This window comes from Anopheles ziemanni, assembly GCF_943734765.1.
Source record: "Anopheles ziemanni chromosome X unlocalized genomic scaffold, idAnoZiCoDA_A2_x.2 X_unloc_18, whole genome shotgun sequence".
Lineage (NCBI taxonomy): Eukaryota > Metazoa > Arthropoda > Insecta > Diptera > Culicidae > Anopheles > Anopheles ziemanni.
In genome coordinates this window covers 402,501-416,085 of record NW_026689783.1, presented here as the reverse complement: position 1 = coordinate 416,085, position 13,585 = coordinate 402,501, and positions in this window count along the sequence as shown.

The window sequence follows — 13,585 nt, the reverse complement described above, 5'->3', positions numbered from 1 at the left end:
GTGCTCTTCGGTTTTGGATCAGTAATGAGCACTTGATTGGTTTCGCATAATATGTATCCATAGTGATGACTCTTTCCAGCTTAAGATTTCGTTACCAGTTTCGAATCCTCCCCACGTTCGCTTTTACTTGGTTAGGTTTTCGAGTGTAGATTTGAAAGCAATCTCATGTATATATCCCATCTGATATAAGCCACTGACAGTTCATGTCACCTCGTTCAACTCTCGCTGGGTCACAGAAGTATGTTACTGCGCCCATTATCCCTACTCGGATAGGTTCGGTTCGTTCGTTTTATACTACGGTGAGTAAACTCAATTTGTGCATCGCATAGCCATGGAAAGCAAGCTTTCGCGGGCCTCTTCGACTGTTTTGATACGAGCTGTGCCCGTGATGCTTGTCATCCCAGGATACTAGACCCCTTTGGACGACCGCATGACCATCAGAAAGTAAATTCCACGTTCGGTTTATTTGCTACTTCCACCGTTCTAGTACTATGGGGTTGGAACCCCTAACATAAAGTATCTATGTAGAACCACGAGGGCTCTCAATGTAGAACCACAAGGGCTCTAGTACCGATTCTCTCGGTACGCTTGGTCCGTGTTCCTTTATGTTTGTACTCTTGTGTGTATAAAATTCATGTTCGATTTGGGATATTTGCTACTTTCACCTGTGCGCTGTGTATAACTACGGAGAAACTCAATTTGTGCATCGCATAGCCATGGAAAGCAAGCTTTCGCGGGCCTCTTCGACTGTTTTGATACGAGACTGTGCCCGTGATGCTTGTCATCCCAGGATACTAGACCCCTTTGGACGACCGCATGACCAACAGAATGTAAATTCCAGTTCGTTTTTGGATATTTGCTACTGTCACCGTTTGAGTAATATGGGGCTTGAACCCCTAACATAAAGTCTTTGTGTAGAACCACGAGGGCTCTATAGTACCGATTCTCTCGGCACGCTTGGTCCGTGTTCCTTTATGTTCGTACTCTTGTGTGTATAATATTCATGTTCGGTTTGGGATATTTGCTACTGTCACCGTTTGAGTACTATGGGGCTTGAACCCCTAACATAAAGTCTTTGTGTAGAACCACGAGGGCTCTATAGTACCGATTCTCTCGGCACGCTTGGTCCGTGTTCCTTTATGTTCGTACTCTTGTGTGTATAATATACATGTTCGGTTTGGGATATTTGCTACTTTCACCTGGGTCCCGTTCTTCATACAAGTCTGCCTTGCTAATGTGGTAACTTTATAGTGTAGTTCTGACATCCCAATTTTGGGACTTAGCCGATTTTTCATGAATTTCCATATGACCCATAGGGTCCCTTTCTTCATACAAGCTTGCCTAGGGCGATCGGTCAAAACTTGTCTTACTATTCGATTGGTCTTCGCAGTTTCACCCTAGGCAATTCGCCTAGGTCTGTCTTCTTGAGGAGGCCAAAACCCGAAATAAGGAGGTCTGGCCGACCCTGAAACCTCCCCTGTCTTAACTACACTAACCCGATTTTTCAGGGTCCTCAGCGCAATACAACTTTGCCTAGGTCACTTATACTCTTGACTTAGGCCATCTGACTTGGTCCGTGTTTCTTCCTAGGGTTCACCTAGGTACTTTGCCTTGCTTGATGTGGTAACTTTTTAGTGTAGTTCTGACATCCCAATTTTGGGACTTAGCCGATTTTTCATGAATTTCCATATGACCCTAAGGGTCCCTTTCTTCATACAAGCTTGCCTAGGGCGATCGGTCAAAACTTGTCTTACTATTCGATTGGTCTTCGCAGTTTCACCCTAGGCAATTCGCCTAGGTCTGTCTTCTTGAGGAGGCCAAAACCCGAAATAAGGAGGTCCAGCCGACCCTGAAACCTCCCCTGTCTTAACTACACTAACCCGATTTTTCAGGGTCCTCAGCGCCATACAACTTTGCCTAGGTCACTTATACTCTTGACTTAGGCCATCTGACTTGGTCCGTGTTTCTTCCTAGGGTTCACCTAGGTACTTTGCCTTGCTTGATGTGGTAACTTTATAGTGTAGTTCTGACATCCCAATTTTGGGACTTAGCCGATTTTTCATGAATTTCCATATGACCCTAAGGGTCCCTTTCTTCATACAAGCTTGCCTAGGGCGATCGGTCAAAACTTGTCTTACTATTCGATTGGTCTTCGCACTTTCACCCTAGGCAGTTTGCCTAGGTGTAGCTTCTTGAGGAGGTCAAAACCCAAAATAAGGAGGTTCAGCCGACCCAAAAACCTCCCCTGTCTGAACTACACTAACCCGATTTTTCAGGGTCCTCAGCGCCATACAACTTTGCCTAGGTCACTTATACTCTTGACTTAGGCCATCTGACTTGGTCCGTGTTTCTTCCTAGGGTTCACCTAGGTACTTTGCCTTGCTTGATGTGGTAACTTTATAGTGTAGTTCTGACATCCCAATTTTGGGACTTAGCCGATTTTTCATGAATTTCCATATGACCCTAAGGGTCCCTTTCTTCATACAAGCTTGCCTAGGGCGATCGGTCAAAACTTGTCTTACTATTCGATTGGTCTTCGCACTTTCACCCTAGGCAGTTTGCCTAGGTGTAGCTTCTTGAGGAGGTCAAAACCCAAAATAAGGAGGTTCAGCCGACCCAAAAACCTCCCCTGTCTGAACTACACTAACCCGATTTTTCAGGGTCCTCAGCGCCATACAACTTTGCCTAGGTCACATGTACTCTTGACTTAGGCCATCTGACTTGGTCCGTGTTTCTTCTTAGGGTTCACCTAGGTACTTTGCCTTGCTTGATGTGGTAACTTTATAGTGTAGTTCTGACATCCCAGTTTTGGGACTTAGCCGATTTTTCATGAATTTCCATATGACCCTAAGGGTCCCTTTCTTCATACAAGCTTGCCTAGGGCGATCGGTCAAAACTTGTCTTACTATTCGATTGGTCTTCGCACTTTCACCCTAGGCAGTTTGCCTAGGTGTAGCTTCTTGAGGAGGTCAAAACCCAAAATAAGGAGGTTCAGCCGACCCAAAAACCTCCCCTGTCTGAACTACACTAACCCGATTTTTCAGGGTCCTCAGCGCCATACAACTTTGCCTAGGTCACATGTACTCTTGACTTAGGCCATCTGACTTGGTCCGTGTTTCTTCTTAGGGTTCACCTAGGTACTTTGCCTTGCTTGATGTGGTAACTTTTTAGTGTAGTTCAGACATCCCAATTTTGGGACTTAGCCGATTTTTCATGTATTTCCATATGACCCATAGGGTCCCTTTCTTCATACAAGCTTGCCTAGGGCGATCGGTCAAAACTTGTCTTACTATTCGATTGGTCTTCGCACTTTCACCCTAGGCAGTTTGCCTAGGTGTAGCTTCTTGAGGAGGTCAAAACCCAAAATAAGGAGGTTCAGCCGACCCAAAAACCTCCCCTGTCTAAACTACACTAACCAGATTTTTCAGGGTCCTCACCGTCATACAACTTTGCCTAGGTCACTTGCACTCTTGACTTAGGCCATCTGACTTGGTCCGTGTTTCTTCCTAGGGTTCACCTAGGTACTTTGCCTTGCTTGATGTGGTAACTTTTTAGTGTAGTTCAGACATCCCAATTTTGGGACTTAGCCGATTTTTCATGTATTTCCATATGACCCTTAGGGTCCCTTTCTTCATACAAGCTTGCCTAGGGCGATCGGTCAAAACTTGTCTTACTATTCGATTGGTCTTCGCACTTTCACCCTAGGCAGTTTGCCTAGGTGTAGCTTCTTGATGAGGCCAAAACCCAAAATAAGGGGGTTCGGCCGACCTAAAAACCTACCCTGTCTAAACTACACTAACCAGATTTTTCAGGGTCCTCAGCGCCATACAACTTTGCCTAGGTCACTTGTTCTCTTGACTTAGGCCATCTGACTTGGTCCGTGTTTCTTCCTAGGGTTCACCTAGGTACTTTGCCTTGCTTGGTGTGGTAACATTTGAGTGTAGTTCTGACATCCTCATTTTGGGACTTAGCCGATTTTTCGTAAAATACCATATGACCCATCAGGGTCCTTTGCTTCATATAAGTTTGCCTAGCTTGGTGTGGTAACATATGAGTGTAGTTCTGACATCCCCATTTTGGGACTTAGCCGATTTTTCGTAAAATACCATATGACCCATCAGGGTCCTTTGCTTCATATAAGTTTGCCTTGCTTGGTGTGGTAACATATGAGTGTAGTTCTGACATCCCCATTTTGGGACTTAGCCGATTTTTCGTAAAATACCATATGACCCATCAGGGTCCTTTGCTTCATATAAGTTTGCCTTGCTTGGTGTGGTAACATTTGAGTGTAGTTCAGACATCCCCATTTTGGGACTTAGCCGATTTTTCGTAAAATACCATATGACCCATCAGGGTCCTTGCCTTCATATAAGTTTGCCTTGCTTGATGTGGTAACATTTGAGTGTAGTTCAGACATCCCCATTTTGGGACTTAGCCGATTTTTCGTAAAATACCATATGACCCATCAGGGTCCTTTGCTTCATATAAGTTTGCCTTGCTTGGTGTGGTAACATTTGAGTGTAGTTCTGACATCCCCATTTTGGGACTTAGCCGATTTTTCGTAAAATACCATATGACCCATCAGGGTCCTTTGCTTCATATAAGTTTGCCTAGCTTGGTGTGGTAACATATGAGTGTAGTTCTGACATCCCCATTTTGGGACTTAGCCGATTTTTCGTAAAATACCATATGACCCATCAGGGTCCTTTGCTTCATATAAGTTTGCCTTGCTTGGTGTGGTAACATATGAGTGTAGTTCTGACATCCCCATTTTGGGACTTAGCCGATTTTTCGTAAAATACCATATGACCCATCAGGGTCCTTTGCTTCATATAAGTTTGCCTTGCTTGGTGTGGTAACATTTGAGTGTAGTTCAGACATCCCCATTTTGGGACTTAGCCGATTTTTCGTAAAATACCATATGACCCATCAGGGTCCTTGCCTTCATATAAGTTTGCCTTGCTTGATGTGGTAACATTTGAGTGTAGTTCAGACATCCCCATTTTGGGACTTAGCCGATTTTTCGTAAAATACCATATGACCCATCAGGGTCCTTTGCTTCATATAAGTTTGCCTTGCTTGGTGTGGTAACATTTGAGTGTAGTTCTGACATCCACATTTTGGGACTTAGCCGATTTTTCGATCCATACCATATGACCCATCAGGGTCCTTTGCTTCATATAAGTTTGCCTTGCTTGGTGTGGTAACATTTGAGTGTAGTTCTGACATCCCCATTTTGGGACTTAGCCGATTTTTCGTAAAATACCATTTGACCCATATGGGTCCTTTCCTTCATATAAGTTTGCCTTGCTTGGTGTGGTAACATTTGAGTGTAGTTCTGACATCCCCATTTTGGGACTTAGCCGATTTTTCGTAAAATACCATATGACCCATCAGGGTCCTTTGCTTCATATAAGTTTGCCTTGCTTGGTGTGGTAACATTTGAGTGTAGTTCTGACATCCCCATTTTGGGACTTAGCCGATTTTTCGATCCATACCATATGACCCATCAGGGTCCTTTGCTTCATATAAGTTTGCCTTGCTTGGTGTGGTAACATTTGAGTGTAGTTCTGACATCCCCATTTTGGGACTTAGCCGATTTTTCGTAAAATACCATATGACCCATCAGGGTCCTTTGCTTCATATAAGTTTGCCTTGCTTGGTGTGGTAACATTTGAGTGTAGTTCTGACATCCCCATTTTGGGACTTAGCCGATTTTTCGTAAAATACCATATGACCCATCAGGGTCCTTTGCTTCATATAAGTTTGCCTTGCTTGGTGTGGTAACATTTGAGTGTAGTTCTGACATCCCCATTTTGGGACTTAGCCGATTTTTCGATCAATACCATATGACCCATCAGGGTCCTTTGCTTCATATAAGTTTGCCTTGCTTGATGTGGTAACACATGAGTGTAGTTCTGACATCCCCATTTTGGGACTTAGCCGATTTTTCGATCCATCCCATATGACCCATCAGGGTTCTTTTTCTTCATATAAGTTTCCCAAGACTTAGTGCTTTTTTCCTTTGGACACCAATATCACCCTTGCGGGTATCTTTGATCTTCTCACTTTGTATTGGCCGAATGTAGGTCTTGCCATGCCAAACATATAATTGTTCTACACCAAGTCTCTATCTCGTACCGCCAGCTCGGTACATTCGATTAACCTGCCCTTAAGGCACCCGGGACTTAGCCATTTTTTCACATTTTTCATGATTTTGAGGCAACTTTTCTCGACTTTGTCACCTTATATCACCAAGATCCTTTCCCTTTAGGGCTTCACTCTGTTCGTATGATATTTAGCGCTGACTATCACCTTTCTGTCGCTGACCTCAACTTCTTATTCGGTGCCATAGAGCCAGAGATATTTGGTGTATGCTGTTATAAGGGAAGTTTGTCACTTTTTCAAAGGCCCACTTTGGGACGCCCATATCTCACCTTCAGGTATCTTCGATCTTCTTGTCGTCTATGGACGAAACTTAGGCCTTGTCTTGGCCAACTTATAAATGTTCTACGGCCAAGCCGTATCTCTTACCGCCAGCCCGGTATTCATGGACTTAGTTGGATTTTCGCCTCTCGTGGTAACAATTTCAGACTTTGACTCACAATAACACCCAAACGGTCACATGCTAGCGCTTTGCTTGGAAGGAATTATAATTAGCGCTACCTTTTCTCTTTCCATCGATACCTTGTTCGTTCCATTCCATGCCATACAGCCGAAGTTATGATGTTTCCCGTTTTCCATATCATGTGGAGCTTATGCTCTGGGAAAACCATCTAACACCTGTACCACCCTTTTAGGTACCACCGATCTCGAGACTATGTTCGGGCCAAATATAGGTTATAACATGCCCAACTTATAATTGTTCTACACCAAGTCTCTATCTCTTACCGCCTGCTCGGTATTTTACTCGTAAGTCCAAATTTCACAACTTGTACTTTTTGGCCCAATGTACTCGAGTTTCAATTTTGGTAACATTTTTCGACTTTGACGCTTAATAACTTCCAAATCATGCTAGTTAGCGCTTTGCTTTCTTCTAGTCGTATCTAGCGCTGGGTGTTACCTTTCCAAAACATATCCTAGCTCTACAATCCATGCCATACAGCCGGAGCTACATGGTGCACAAGTCAAATCCATTTTAGCCATGTTTCATTTTTGCTAATTTTTGACCACTCGTATCACCCTTCCAGAGTGGTCCGATCTTCTCGCTTTCTATGGACGACTTTTAGGTCTCGTAGAGGCAAACTTATAAGTATTCTACGTCAACCCGCTATCTCTTACCGCTTGCTCGGTATTCTTGGTCTTGTGTGATTTTTGGCCATTTTGGTATTATTTTTCCACTTTGTCGCTTAATAACTCAGTTTTGCTCAACACTTAGCGCTTCGGTTGTTTGGGATTATAGTTAGCGCTCGGTTCGACCTTTCCAACACTGATCTAAGCTTGTCGATCCGTTCCATACAGCCTGAGTTATTCGCGATACCGTGTTTCAATCCATTTCTCAAGTCTCGTTTTGGTCCAACTTTGAACCAGCCATATCACCCTGATGGGTACCTCCGATCTTCTCGCTCTATATTGGCCAAAGTTAGGTCTTGTGGTAACGTACTTATGATTGTTCTACGCCGTGTTCGTAGCTCTTATCGTTCGCCCGCTATTTTCGATCATAAGGTGAATTTTCGCCTCTAAACCACCATTTTTCACCTTTGCCCTCTAATATGACCGACTTGCTCAACACCTAGCGCTTCGCTTGGTAGAACACATAGCTAGCGCTCGTCAAGACCTTTCCAACGCATATCCAAGCTTTCCGATCCGAGCCATACAGCCTGAGCTATAGGCGATACCGTTTTTCCCATTTTCTTGGTCACACGCACTTTAGGGTACCCCTTTTTGCCTTTGACCCTTAATACCTCCTCCGGGTCACTAGTAGGCGCTCAGCTTGGTAGGAAACATAGCTAGAGCAGGCCTTCACCTTTCCAAAACTGCCGAAAGTGTACCGATCCGACATCTAGAACCAAAGTTATGGTCATTCCCATCATGCTCTACTTTCATGGTCAACCTCCACCAAGCACACCTAGGTTGGACCAACTTTCACCAACTCATCTCGAACCCCAAATTTGCTTCGACCTACTAGGTTTCCCTAGTAAAGTGGTCAAAACATCCATTACAACACGACTGGTCTTTCTGGTGGTCGACCTAGGCGACTTTGTTCGACGACCACCACCCCATGGAACTAAAAGACGTCCCTTGATACGGACCACCGATACATTTTCCGGCCTGTCTAAACTACACTCATCGAAATTTTTTTGGGTCCCCACCGTCATACAAGTTTCCCTAGGTCAAGTTTTTCTTCCGGATCGGCCGCGGACCTCACTTTTCATTATCTAGGGAGGCCATAGGGCCCCAAAAGGGGTTTTTTAAAATTTTCGACACTTTCGACTTTGGTCGGATTTTTTCCGATTTTGGTCCGACCTAGGGACTTGGTGGTCCAAGGAGCCTCGGGACCAAACTTTTTTCTCAGGGGTCCCTACCTCCATACAACTTTGCCTAGGTAAATTTTTTGTTCCAAATCGACCGCGGATTTCACTTTTCAATATCTGGGGCTCGTGTAGAGTCCGAATATGAGGTTTTCTCATTTTTCGACATTTTCGACTTTTTTCGACTTTTTTCGGGTTTTTCGACCTAGGGGTCCGCCGAACAAATTTTGGGTCAAAAATTTTTATTGAACTAGTCGAAAGTACGCAAAAAGATAAGACTTTTTGCCGAAGACACCATGCCCCGGAACCGACTCCTTCCCCTTCAAAATAGGGGACAAACGTGATTTTTGAAACTTTTCCTTAGGGAGCCCAAGACTTAGAAAATTTTCAAATTCTCGATTTTTCGATTGCGAGCTAGCGCTTTGCGGTCTTCGGCAATGTTGTAGATCTCGACGAGATAAAACTTTTTGGTCAAGGGACATTTTGCCCTCCGACCCCTCCTTCCCCCCGCAAATCGCCCCCCAAAGTGCAATTTTTGCATTTTCACCTCTTTGCATGCACTGTTCGGCCCAAATGGCCACTTTCTATGGGTCTGAGCGCTTTGCGGTCTTCGGCAAACTTTTAGAGCGTACCAAGCCCTAATTATAATTGTTCTACACCAACTTCGTACCTCTTCATCCCTGGCCGCTATTCGCGTACCAAGGTAATTTTTGTTCATTTTATCAACATTTTTCATCTTTGACTGTTTATATCGGCCTTGCCATGAACCGATAGCGCTTCGCTGTGTTCTAACGTAAGTTAGTACTACTCAATACCTTTCCAAATCATGTCTTAGATTGTCATTTGCTTGCTTACAGCCGGAGCTATGAGCGATACCGTAAAAAGTACCGAAACTTGGAAAAATCCTTGGATCGCCCATATCCCCCCTTTGGGGACCAGATATCGAAAAAAGTTCTTATTCAAAAAGTTGCGCCTTAACGTGTTCTAGTTATGCCTAGAACATTTCACTTCGCTAGCTGGCCTGCAACTTAGCCGTAATTGGGATTTTAGGGTGTTCATGGAGGGCCCATTTCCTGCGACTTGGTATCTTTTGGGCCCTATGTTTCTCTAATATCTCCACAAGTTTTCCAGATAGCTTTCTCATACTTTCAGGGTGCCTAGAGCACCTCAAGACCTTTCCAACGCTATGCCGTTTGCCTCGCTCGGACATCTACAGCCGAAGTTATTCGAGGTACACGGTACCTTACCCTGTTTTCTCAGTACTTGGTCGAAAATTTCGATCAGCCATATGACCGACTTGGACAACCCTGAGCGGGTTGGCCCCATATAACTAAACTTTTGTCTCTTGTAGGCAAACTTATAAATGTTCTACGTCAACTCGCTATCTCGTACCGCCTTGACGGTATACTTGGTCCAAGGGCCATTTCCAGCGACTTGGTCGCAATTTCGCTCTAAGTTTCGCTAATACCTTCGTCCGTGGACATGGTGATTTTTTGTTCGTATTTTTCCTTGATAGTCCCACTCAAGACTATTCCATACCAGAGCCAAGCGTCCCGCTAAGTGCCATACAGCCTGAGCAGTAATTCATGAAAGGTACCTCTACCAGTTTTTGCCATACTTGGGTACAAACTTTGTATCGCCCATATCTCCACTTTGGAGGCCAGCCAGCACCTTTGCCCCATATACTTTTTTCTTGGTCATACCATGCACTAAATATAATTGTTCTACGCCAACTTGCTATCTCTTCTCTAACTTGCCGTTATTCTTGGTCCAAGTCCCATTTCATTCGTTTTCGGACCCATTTTGCCATATGTTTCACTAATAGCTTCGCCCATAGACAAGCTGATATTCTGTTTGTATTTTTGCTTGATAGTCCCACTCAAGACCATTCCAAAACACACCGCAACTTGTCGCTCGGTGGCAAACTGACCGAGTTATAATTCATGAAAGATACCTCAACTTGGTACACCATGTGGTCGGCCCAAACCATATACCGACCAAACGACCGACTTGGAGCACCCTGACCGGGTTGCCCCCATATAATGAAAGTTGCGTCTCTACACGCCCAACTTATGAATATTCTACGCCAAGTCGCTATCTCTTACTGGTAAGCCGGTATTCACCTTCCAAGGGTGATTTTGGTCAAGTGCCATTTCCTGCGACTTGGTCCCCGAATTGGACCATCATCACCTAATATCTCCGTGGTCTTTCAACTCAGCCTCATAAAACTTTCAGGGTAGATAGGTCTCCCCAAGACCTTTCCAACGGTGAGCCGTTTGCCTCGCTCGGCCATCTACAGCCGAAGTTATTAATGGTACTTGGTACCTTACCCTGTTTTTTCCATACTTGTTCGTACTTGGGTACAAACTTTGGATCGCCCATATCTCCACTTTGGAGGCCAGCTAGCACCTTGGCCCCATATACTTTTTTGTTGGTCATGCCATGCACCAAATATAATTGTTCTACGCCAACTTGCTATCTCTTCTCCAACTTGCCGTTATTCTTGGTCCAATTCCCATTTCATTCGTTTTTGGACCCATTTTGCTATATGTTTCACTAATAGCTTCGGCCATGGACAAGCTGATTTTCGATTGGTATTTTTCCTTGATAGTCCCACTCAAGACCATTCCAAAACACACCGCAGCTTGTCGCTCGGTGGCAAACTGACCAAGTTATAATTCATGAAAGGTACCTCAACTTGGCACACCACGTGGTCGGCCCAAACCATAAACCAACCAAACGACCGACTTGGAGCACCCTGACCGGGTTGGCCCCATATAATAAAAGTTGCGTCTCTACACGCCCAACTTATGAATATTCTACGCCAAGTCGCTATCTCTTACCGGTAAGCCGGTATTCACCTTCCAAGGGTGATTTTGGTCAAGCGCCATTTCCTGCGACTTGGTCCCCGAATTGGACCATCATCACCTAATATCTCCGTGGTCTTTCAACTCAGCCTCATGAAACTTTCAGGGTAGATAGGTCTCCCCAAGACCTTTCCAACGGTGAGCCGTTTGCCTCGCTCGGCCATCTACAGCCGAAGTTATTAATGGTACTTGGTACCTTACCCTGTTTTTTCCATACTTGTTCGTACTTGGGTACAAACTTTGGATCGCCCATATCTCCACTTTGGAGGCCAGCCAGCACCTTGGCCCCATATACTTTTTTGTTGGTGATACCATGCACCAAATATAGTTGTTCTACGCAAGCTTGCTATCTCTTCTCCAACTTGCGGTTATTTTTGACTCAAGTCCCATTTCCACAGTTTTTGGTACCAATTTGCTCTATGTTTCGCTAATAGCTTCGCCCAAGGACTTTGTGATTTTTTGTTCGCATTTTTCCTAAATAGTCCCACTCAAGACTATTCCAAATCACACCTTAGCTTGTCGCTCAGTGCCATACAGCCAGAGTTTTAATTCATGAAAGGTACATCACCTTGGTACACCACGTGGTCGGTCCAAACCATCAACCAACCATATGACCGACTTCGAGTCGAGCTAGCGGCTAGGCTCAATATAATGAAATGCGTGTCTTGATGCGGGCTACTGACGGTCTGAACAATGTAGCTCGCTAGCTCGTCTCTAAACTTGTGTTTTGGTCGAATATTGGGTGTTCATGTACCACTTCGGGTAACATGGACTTTGGTGCAACTTTACCACTTGTGCACTTAATAACTTCCCGGTCATTCAAGTCTTTGCCTTCATACTTTCAGGGTAGTTAGGTCTCGTCGAGACCTTTCCATACATATGCCAAACTCATCGATCGGACATCTATAGCCCGAGTTATTCGCGGTACACCGTACCTTACCCTGTTTTTTCCTCAATTGGGTACAAACCTTGGAACACCCATATCGCCCCTTTAGAGACTAGCTGGCACGTTGGCCTCATATAATGATAAGTGCACCTCAACTAGGGCTACTGACGGTCAGAACATTTCAACTTGCTAGCTCGGGCCCACACTTGTGTTTTTCTCGAATATATGGTTCAAGTGTGCCACTTTGGGCACTTTTGGACATTTTGTCCCCACACAACTTTCTTGCCTTGGTAGATAGGGTCTTGTGATCTTGGGCAAAAAGATGCACCAAGATAAAGTCTAACTTTCGTTCTTGTACCGCAAAGCGCTATCTCAAACACCCGAGGAGATAGAAAGTGATTATGTTCGGTATATCGGTCTTCCATGGCCTACTATGGTAAACCCCTGCAGGTATGCAACCGAAGGTGCTTGGTACATGTATTTGGTGCAATATCGGTGCAAAGTAGGTGTTTCCTTGATCGGGCTATAACTTTCTTGGTTGATGTTGGATTGCTTTGCGGTCTTCGGGGGATAGTTAGGGAACATGTTGGCCAACATTTCCTTATTCCTCAGCCTGGCCGTACCTCTTACCGTCTAGGCGGTATACATGCTCTAAGTTGGAACTTGTGTTCCTTTGGGTAACTTCTCTGACTTTGACGCTTAATAACTTTCGTTCATATGCAGTCTAAGCTCTGCAACTCTCAGGAAAGCTAGTACTACTCATTTCCTTTCCATATCAGTCTTTGGCTTGTCGATCCGATGTCTACAGCCTTACTTATTCACGTTCCCTGTGAAGGTAGGTTTTTGCCCATTTTCCAGTTCATGTGGTAACATTCCCAGACTTTGCCGGCTTTCTCTTCATGTGGTAACTTGCTTGCTCATGTGGTAACTTGGAAGTGTATTTCTGACAGACCCAATCTGGGACTTAGCCGATTTTTCTCTGCATATTATATGGATCCATCACTAGGCCATCTTGCTTGCTCATGTGGTAACTTGGAAGTGTATTTCTGACAGACCCAATCTGGGACTTAGCCGATTTTTCTCTTCATATCATATGGATCCATCACTAGGCCATCTTGCTTGCTTGTGTGGTAACTTGATAGTGTATGTCTGACAGACCCAATCTGGGACTTAGCCGATTTTTCTCTTCATATTATATGGATCCTGGACTTAGCCGATTTTTCTCTTCATATCATATGGATCCATCACTAGGCCATCTTGCTTGCTTGTGTGGTAACTTGAAAGTGTATGTCTGACAGACCCAATCTGGGACTTAGCCGATTTTTCTCTTCATATTATATGGATCCTGGACTTAGCCAATT